Source organism: Ctenopharyngodon idella, chromosome 7 (assembly GCF_019924925.1).
Source record: "Ctenopharyngodon idella isolate HZGC_01 chromosome 7, HZGC01, whole genome shotgun sequence".
Taxonomy (NCBI): domain Eukaryota; kingdom Metazoa; phylum Chordata; class Actinopteri; order Cypriniformes; family Xenocyprididae; genus Ctenopharyngodon; species Ctenopharyngodon idella.
Window position 1 is genome coordinate 50385454 of NC_067226.1, and position 9370 is coordinate 50394823.

The 9370-nt window shown below is 38.8% G+C and overlaps 1 long non-coding RNA gene across 1 annotated transcript; it reads left to right on the plus strand.

Annotated features, from left to right (window-relative positions):
- The first annotated feature begins 2377 nt into the window (after positions 1-2377).
- On the plus strand, positions 2378-4655 carry LOC127516595 (uncharacterized). Its single transcript, XR_007931034.1, has 3 exons — positions 2378-2836; positions 3080-3174; positions 4290-4655. It is a non-coding gene; the product is annotated as an uncharacterized LOC127516595 (long non-coding RNA).
- The last annotated feature ends 4715 nt before the right edge of the window (positions 4656-9370 follow it).

Genomic DNA, 9370 nt, shown 5'->3' on the forward strand with positions numbered 1-9370 from the left:
TTTATCACTTTTCATACAACATAATTCTGGTTCAACAGAAGAAGGTGAGATTTCAGCAAAAACAGTCAGCGGGTGTCACTTTTCTCCCAGCTAGTGGGGGATTTGTTCCTTCCCCACTGTATCCACAGGTTTTAACACTAGAGGTCAATCAATAAGGGATTTTGCAGAGTCAAATAATTGTCTGGAGAAGAGTCTCAGATGCAGGAAGTAACATTCCGTTAAAAGTAACAATGTCAACACCATTTGTTACTTCTTTTTTTTTTTTTTTTTTAGAATGAACAACACAAAGTAACATTTCCTAACACAGCGTTTCACCATCCTCCATCATTGCCGTCATACACTGGAGATGATTTGGTGTAGGACTTTAAAATACTTTGCTAGTAAATTCTTAACGATTACAAAGAAACAGCAAATAGCACATTAAAAAGTGGAATTTTGAAGTTGAAAAACTGAAATAGTATTTCCTTGTAAAATGCATTCAATCTTTGAAAAATCTTTTTCTTTATTTATTTATTTTTTTTTTAACAGGGTATCAGAATGAGTCACCTGTGATTTTGCATAATGGCGGGAGGCAGGTGCCAACTTCTCATTATACAAATGTGTTCTGACAAATGAAAGTGAGGCTTTTCGTTTTACATAGAGGGCAGATGAGGTGAGCACAGCACTCAAGACTAATTGTTTTCATTCACTTTCAATTCTGAGCTGCCAAAAACTAATTTATTCATTTCAGAAGACTGAAAATTATTTAGTTCAGCATTTTCTTCTTATTTACAGCCTTCTGATGTTTATGAAGAAATACAAATACAACTTATATAAAAAAAAAAAATCTATCAATTTATAAAAATCTTGTGTAGACTGTGCATGAGCCTGTTTTCATAAAGTTTACATTCATTGGAGACAAACATAAAAATACCATAAAAATACTAAAATTACAAAAACGGAGTAACAAAAATAACACTATGAAAAAAGCCACATGTACAGTTTATGAACTACAGAATTGGTGTTTCGAAACGGTCCAGTTAACTGGTTTAAATCACTGACAAAGGTGACATGAGGACAGCTGATGCTTTGCATGCAGTTAAAGAGAATATTAAAGCTTAGGAAGACTCATAAAACCATGAGAGAAGAAAAGAGGAGGAGAAGATCACAGGTTTGTTTTTAAAAACATACTGGACAATAATCAGTAGGGGTTAATGCATTTATTCTGATATTGAAAAAAAAAAGTAATCTTGTCGTTTCAGATAATGGAGCACAAACTATTTACACTCCTTGTTTTCATTGGTAGGTTCCCTTCAATGTGTGTGTATGTACAAAAATATCTTCTAAGAGCGTTTATTTCTGAAATGTCATTTCTATATAAATGTTATTTCTGAAATGCTCTCAGAACATTCGAAAGTTTTTAAATGTTTTAAGTTTTTTCTTGGTTATGTGAACATTAAGGGAACATTCCATTTTTCAAACATTATGGGAACGTTACTTTTGAATGTTCTTTAACGTTCTGAAACAAGTAGCAACATTCCAAAAACAATGTTTTTGTGCTAAAGTTTTGAGAACATTATTAAAGAACATAACTTTGAACAAATGTTCTATTAACATTACTGGAAGAAAGTTTGTTCATAACTTTAAGAGAACCTTGCCAGAACGTTCCCTCAAAGTTAATTTTATTTTTTATCCTTTATCGATTATTATTGGCCTTTTGTTCTAGGTTTTTCCACCTTACCAGTCTATCAGTGGCCTATAAACGTCTACTACTTTGTGTCAGAATTAAAAACGTTCCTTGAAGCGCAGCAGTACTGCAGAGAGACTTACACAGACCTGGCAGCTTTTGAAAGCATGGATGATCTGAGTACACTTCCGACCGAACAGGTCCCTTACAGCGGCGCGTGGATCGGGCTGAAGGAAAGCAGCACTCTCCTCTGGCACTGGGCTCTGGCAGACAGACGCTTTTATAGAGAAGGAGAGAGAGAATACAGAAACTGGGCACCTTTAAAGCCCGACAATGTATTTTATCAAGACTGTGTCATCATGACTTACAAAGGGCAGTTTGAAAACACCAACTGCCTCAATACCTTCAACTTCATCTGTTATGATGGTGAGTAAAGGTGGGCCTTATGGCAAAAATATTATATCAGGATTGTTCCCACACAGGATCACGATTGTGTTTTATGTTGGTTAAGACAATTTTGCTCAGCAGTATAGCCAAAATAATTTCCCTGATGAAAAATGACAGCCCTCAAAACAAAACATTTGAGAAACAATCCCATTTAATATTTTGGAGTAGAGCATGACGTGTTGAAAGTGTTTGTTCAATACACTTATTATTTTTAACTATAACTAAAACCAAAACCATAAAATAAACATTACCTGAAATAGCTATCATAAGTCCGATTGGGATCGCAACAGTCAAAGTATTTATTCCAGTTCAAGTAACAAAGGTTTTTTTTTTATGTTTTTAGTTTTAGTTTAACTGCTATATGCTGCTAACCTGCATCTTCTGCTCCTATAGCGAGCAGTATTGAGCAGCAATACTTCTACATCAGCTTTCTGTACACATGGAGAGAAGCTCAGAGATACTGCAGACGGTATCACACAGATCTGGTCAGCGTGAGGAACCAGGGAGAGAACCAAGAGATCCAGCAGCTCATTCCCACACTAGGATTCGCATACATCGGCCTCTTCAAAGACCCTTACATCTGGTCCGACAAGAGCAGGTCTTCCTTCAGAAACTGGGATTTGTTTCAGCCAGATTTGCTCGGAGATTGTGCTGCGTTACTGGAGGACGGATTTTGGAAGACTGAGCTCTGCAGTAAACTGAAACCATTCTTCTGCTATCGCAGTGAGTGTTTTGTCATTTATGAATGTTATGCATCATGTCAAAACTTAATTCAGCCAAAAATATTCTGCCATCATTTATATCAAAAAAATGAAAGTCATACAAATTTGAATGACATGAGAGCGAGTAAACACTGACAGAATGATCATTATCAACTACAGATAATCCAATTTTTTTTTTAAGTCAATACTGCTTTGTAATGTTTTGTTCAGGGTGAAAACTTTGAGATTGTGTGCTTTTGTTCAGGCGAAGTTGTTATGAAGAGGCAAATACTGAGACTGGAGGTGAAATCTGGTCTGAATGTGAATGATCCTGATATAAAGACGGCCATCTTAACTGAGGTGAGTCATTTTAGCACAGACAACAATCCCTCACAACACAAACTTCTTATAACCTCACCTAAAGGTAGCGTAAATGTGTGTAAAAAGTACTTGTGCACTACTAAATATTTAACCACTGCAACATTAAACTAATTTGAAACAACCCAGGCCTAAATTAAATATTTACAGAAGCCTCTGTCCATCAGTATCGTCAACCTCATAAGATGCAATTCCATGTTTAAATACATAACTACACTTTACTTTACAGAGTGCTTACAATCTACAAGACAAGTCTTTCCTTACAAACTAATGGAGCAACCAATTTAAGAACAAAGTTTAGTAGTTTCTAAACCCCCACTGTAATTATACACAACAAACAGCATTAAAAACAAAACAAATAAAAACGTTTCAATTTAGTATTTGCGTACAATTTCTAACTAGCTATATTTCCAATACTTCTGTCACATATTTAAGGGCGATCAGGGTCATATGACAATTGATAAATGTTTTAATATTGATTAAACAGTTTTATGATGTGTATTTTTTTTTTTTTTTTTTCCCACAAAAATTTATTTATATATATATATATATATATATATATACACACACACACTTTTTCATCAAAGATGCGTTAATTTGATCAAAAGTGACAGTAAAGACATTTATATTGTTACAAAACATATTTCAAATAAATGCTGTTTTTTTTTTTTTTTTTTTTTTTACTTTTACTTTTTATTCACCAAAGAATTCTGAAAAATAAAATGTATCACAGTTTCCACACAAATATGAACTGTTTTCAACATTGATAATAATCATAAATGTTTCTTGAGCAGCAAATCATCATATTAGAATGATTTCTGAAGGATCATGTGACACTGAAGACTGGAGTAATGATGCTGAAAATTCAGCTTTGATCACAGGAATAAATTACACTTTACTATATATTCACCTAGAAAACAGTTTTACATTGTAATATTCCACTGTTTTTACTGTATTTTTGATCAAATGAATGTAGCCTTGGTGAGCAGAAGAGACTTCTTTAAAAAAAAAAAAAAAAAAAAAAAACATTTAAAAATCATACAGACCCCAAATATCTGCTAATGTATAAAGCTGTAACAGTGTGTCATGATTTTCAGATCCAGCAGAGGCTGCAGAAACTGGGAGTGACGGACATCACCAGACTGGAATGGAGAGAAGCAGCAGACGGAACAGTCTTTCAGAAGAACCAGAGCAAAATAAGTGCAGAGCAAATGAAGAGATGAACTATAAGGCCTCTTTTACCATACTTGTAAACAGTCTTAAAATATGATATTGCTGCATCTCTGTTTTGTTTTTTATTTACTATGTGTAGATTTAGAATAACTTGGCTAGATTATGAAATGACACATGCAGGCCTGTATGTCTATATTTAAAACAAATGTGTCGCACTATGATTTCTGGTTATGGTTATTCTTTGTATTAAAGTATGGGTGTAACTGTCAATATTTCATGGTCTTGTGTCCAGATCCTAAATGGGATGTAGAGTTGAAAAACAATGCTGAATGCAAATAATAAAATGCAACTAACCAGATAACAGGCATATACTACTATTATTTACATTTGTGCATTTAGCAAATGCTTTTATCCATAGCAACTTACAAAAGAGGAACACAAAGCAATTTGTCACAGAGCTCAAATAGCTCAATCACACACACTCAAAGCAGTCACTCGTCGCCACCTATTGATGTAAAGATGTAACATGCAGAAAGTGTCGCTGTAAATGTGTGTATGGATTAAACACACACCACCATACAAGACAACAACAAGCAGAGTGATACAAACAGTGAAAGTCCCAGTGCTGTTGGACTATATATATATCAAGATTTGTGGAACGTTGCTCAGGCAAATGTTTTTTTTCTTCTTTTTTTCACCCCTCTAGTTTAACCAAACGAACCACAGTTATGACTAACATCACGATTCTTGTATTCGGCAAGATGCCATAACCAATAAGTAAACATACTTCATATAAACTAGAGTGAAACAAGAAGATATTCAGTGACAAAAACAATATGGGACTTTTATCCATGAAGCATCAATGAAGAATAACATGAATGTTACAGTTTGTCTCCCCCAGTCCCCTGATTGAGTAGTCTTGAGGGCGCTGTGTCTGATCTATTGCTTCTTGAACTCAACTAGGGCTTCAACTAATTATTTTGATAAATTGATTCATCTGTCTCATGTTTTGGACAACTTGGATCATGTAACTTTCCCACAGTAGCTCAGTAGCACAGTAACTTTTATTTTGCCAGGTTGTGGTGAAGAGCTTTGAGTGAGTTTGTGTGTGTATCTGATGTTAGTTTTCTGAACTTTTAGCTTGCCAGGTTGTGGTGAAGAGTTGTGAGTTTGTGTGTGAATCTGATGATAGTTTTCTAAACTTTTATTTTGCCAGGTTGTGGTAAAGAGCTGTAAGTTTGTGTGTGTATCTGATGATAGTTTTCCAAACTTTTATTTTGCCAGGTTGTAGTGAAGATTGTGGTGAAGAGCTGTGAGTTTGTGTGTGTATCTGATGATAGTTTTCTGAACTTATTTTGCCAGGTCTTGGTGAAGCGCTGTGAGTTTGTGTGGATAAATAGTGCCAGTGACTGAATTTTGTTTCTGTAAATATATTTCTTTATCTTTATTTGTGTATATATGTTCATGCATAACTGCAAACAGTAACTGTGTGTTTTCTAAACTTTTATTTTGCCAGGCTGTGGTGAAGAGCTTTGAGTGAGTTTGTGTGTGTATCTGATGATAGTTTTCCAAACTTTTATTTTGCCAGGTTGTAGCGAAGATTGTGATGAAGAGCTGTAAGTTTGTGTGTGTATCTGATGATAGTTTTCTGAACTTATTTTGCCAGGTTGTGGTGAAGAGCTGTGAGTTTGTGTGTGTATCTGATGGTAGTTTTCTAAACTTTTATTTTGCCAGGTTGTAGTGAAGATTGTGGTGAAGAGCTGTAAGCTTATGTGTATCTGATGGATAGTTTTCTGAACTTATTTTGCCAGGTCTTGGTGAAGCGCTGTGAGTTTGTGTGGATAAATAGTGCCAGTGACTGAAAACAGTAACTGTGTGTGTGTGGGGTGCTGTGAGCAATTATCACTGACAAAGTTTGTGTGCATTTTATAATAATGCACACAAACACGTTTTATAATATATATATATATATATATATATATATATATATATATATATATATATATATATATATATATATAATCTTGTTTTTTTTTTTTTTTTTTTTTTTTTTTTTTTTGGGAGAACCGCCTGACGATGGGCCTGCAAAGACCCATTGTCTCACAATTGGTGTCAGAAGTGGGATGGCTACTCGTAAGACTGCTACGAGGCAAGAAGCCTAGGGTGGGGCTTCATTCCCAGACCAAAGCTATCGCTTAGGAGGATGTGGCCTGGGACTCTGTCACATCTACGGAGGAGTAGAGAGAGGTGGATCTCCCACCAGTTCATCCCAAGTCCACGTCACCTCGAGCCAGACCCTTCTCTCCTGCTGCAATCTGGAGGTGGGATGTTTGCTGTGATGCATAACTTCCTGGGCACACAAGAGCAACGCTATCCACTGGAGCTACAAAATCTGTGAGAATCGATTCTGCAAGCTTTCCGACCAGTTGAGTGATGCTGAGAGCCCACAGATGGAGCTCCCGATGCCAGCTCAGCGCAAAAGTACAGCTTACCAGAGAGACCGAGATTCACCAACTGACATGGGGTCCAATAGCCAGCCAATGCCATGATCAGAGCCAAAGTTGCCAGTCTTCCAGCAGAGGGAGGCCATTGATAACATCTTCTCACTTTGAGCGTCTTGCCCGAAGACGAGTGGAATTATTGTCATATTCCAATGTTAACTGGGCAAGAACTGAAGGCATACCTGGCTATGGATGAGGACTGAGCAGAGATCTATGCTGACCTGGAGGCTCTCTTGGAAAAGTTCAACATCTCTCCAGAACCACCAGCTGGAGAGTCGCCGACTGAAACTTACCATCGAATGCGAAACCTGTACCGATGCTGGGTGAAACCTGAGCTGCACACAAAGGAGGAGATCTGGGAGACAATCCTGAAAGTTTCTCCACCTTCTTCTGTGAGAGATTTGAGTCTGAGTTAAGGAATATGAGCCAACAACTGGACTTGATGCTGCTAAACTGGCTCAGCAGTATATCAATGGTCACCGTGGGAGTCAGTGCTCTCAACCCATGAAAGGCAACTTTAGAAGTTCTTCCAGTAGCTCTGGGGAACCTCACGTTGTCTCTGATGTTGCTCATGCTCAAAAAGTAGCTCCTAAGAAAAGACTGGTTTGTTTTTACTGTCAACAACCGTGTCACAAAGCAACAGTGTGTCCGGTACGTAAATCTAAATTGCCTGGTTTTTGCATTGTCCCAAGAGGGGAGGACAGTGAAGCAAACAATGTGAGCAACACACAGCATTTTCAAGTGACTGAATGGACAATGCATGAATGCTCTGTTGGACACTGGAAGCTCATTGTTATTGCTCAAAAGAAGTAATGTCAAATGTTCCATTTGCTAATCTGGTCAGTATACAATGTGTCCATGGGGATGTAAAGCAGTACCCCAAACTGAAGTTAATGCGTGTACAATACCAAACTTACCTGTTGAATGTAGCTATTGTAGATGACTTGCCTGCAGACATGAATTTGGGGAGAGACTTGCCAGTGCTTACTGAACTTTTGCCATTGCAAGACTTACACCACTGTCTTTTGCAAGGCGGAACCAACTGCCCCAGAAAAACATGTTGTCGACGACTGGAAAAAGGTCTTGGTACCCCAGCCCCTGAGATCCAAACTGAGGGTCTTGATTGCATGGCTGCAAGGTCCCAGAAAACATTTTAGAACTGCAAAAAAGCTGATGAATGCTAAAGTGTCTGAGGGGAAAGAAGCTGACTTGTGTGGAGAATAGTATGTTATTATTAATGTTTTGTACATGCAAACGCAAGATTCCACCCATTTGGTTGTCCCTGCAGGTTGTCGCCCCATTGTTTTACACTTAGCGCAGAGCATTCCGTGGGCAGGACACATGGCATTCCAGAAAACACGCTCGCATAAGCTCACAATTCATTTGGCCCTCCATGTACACTGATGTACAAACTTAATGCACCACATGCCCCACGTCAAAAAATAAGTGCTGTGCGCCAACAGGATTCTGATCCTGGTCGTCAGTGATTATGCGATGAGGTATCCTTAGGCTTTCTCTCTCCATACCATCACTACACCCAAGATCATCAATGCTCTCATCCAGCTGTTCTCCAGAGTTGGCATACCATATGAAATCCTCACAGACCAAGGGACCAATATCACGTCACTGCAGATGAGGCTACTGCACCTACAGCTAGGCATCACTGCGATGAAGACCAGCCTATTCCATCCACAGACCGACGGACTGGTGGAGTTTGTGTCAGAAACTGAAAGGGACTGGGACAAGTGGCTACCATTCTTGCAGTTTGCCTACAGGGAGGTACCACAAGTGTCGACAGGCTTTTCTCCATTCAAGCTCCTGTATGGATGGCGGGTCCAAGGGCCGCTGGATCTCCTGCGGAAAAGCTGGGAGACTGCTTCATCTGAAGAGACGACGAAGTCTGAGAAGGGCATAGCCCAGTATGTCCTTGAGATGACAGACCACCTAGAGAGCTACTGGGAGAAAGCCCAAGAGAACCTCCGACAGGCATAAAAGACACAGAAGACATGACCAGCACAACAGAACCTGAGAACTGCAACCTAGACAAAAAGTTGTGTTACTGCTCCCAACATCTATGAACAAAATGATGATGAAGTGGCAAGGACCCTACAGCGTTGTTCGCAAGATGGGACCAGTGACAGATGAGATTCATCACTCTGACAAAGGCAAAGCTACACAGACTTGCCACATCAATCTGCTGAAGGAGTGGAAAGAGCCACCCAACAAACCCGAATCGTCGCTGCTTATTCGTGAAGTGGAAGAGGATCAGGAGGATAAACAGCCAGAGCTGAGGACGGTTGAGCTAGCACAGCCAGCAAGAGTCCAATCAAGCTGGGCTGCACCTCCTCCTGGATCATTACCCTTCGTTGTTTTCGTCAGAGGCCTAGGCGGACATACCTGGTACAACATCAGATTCACATTCTCGACCAGACTTCTTCCCGACAGTGACCATATCATGTTCCTGAGAGGCTGGTGGCACCCCTGAAGGCAGAGATCGAGACAGT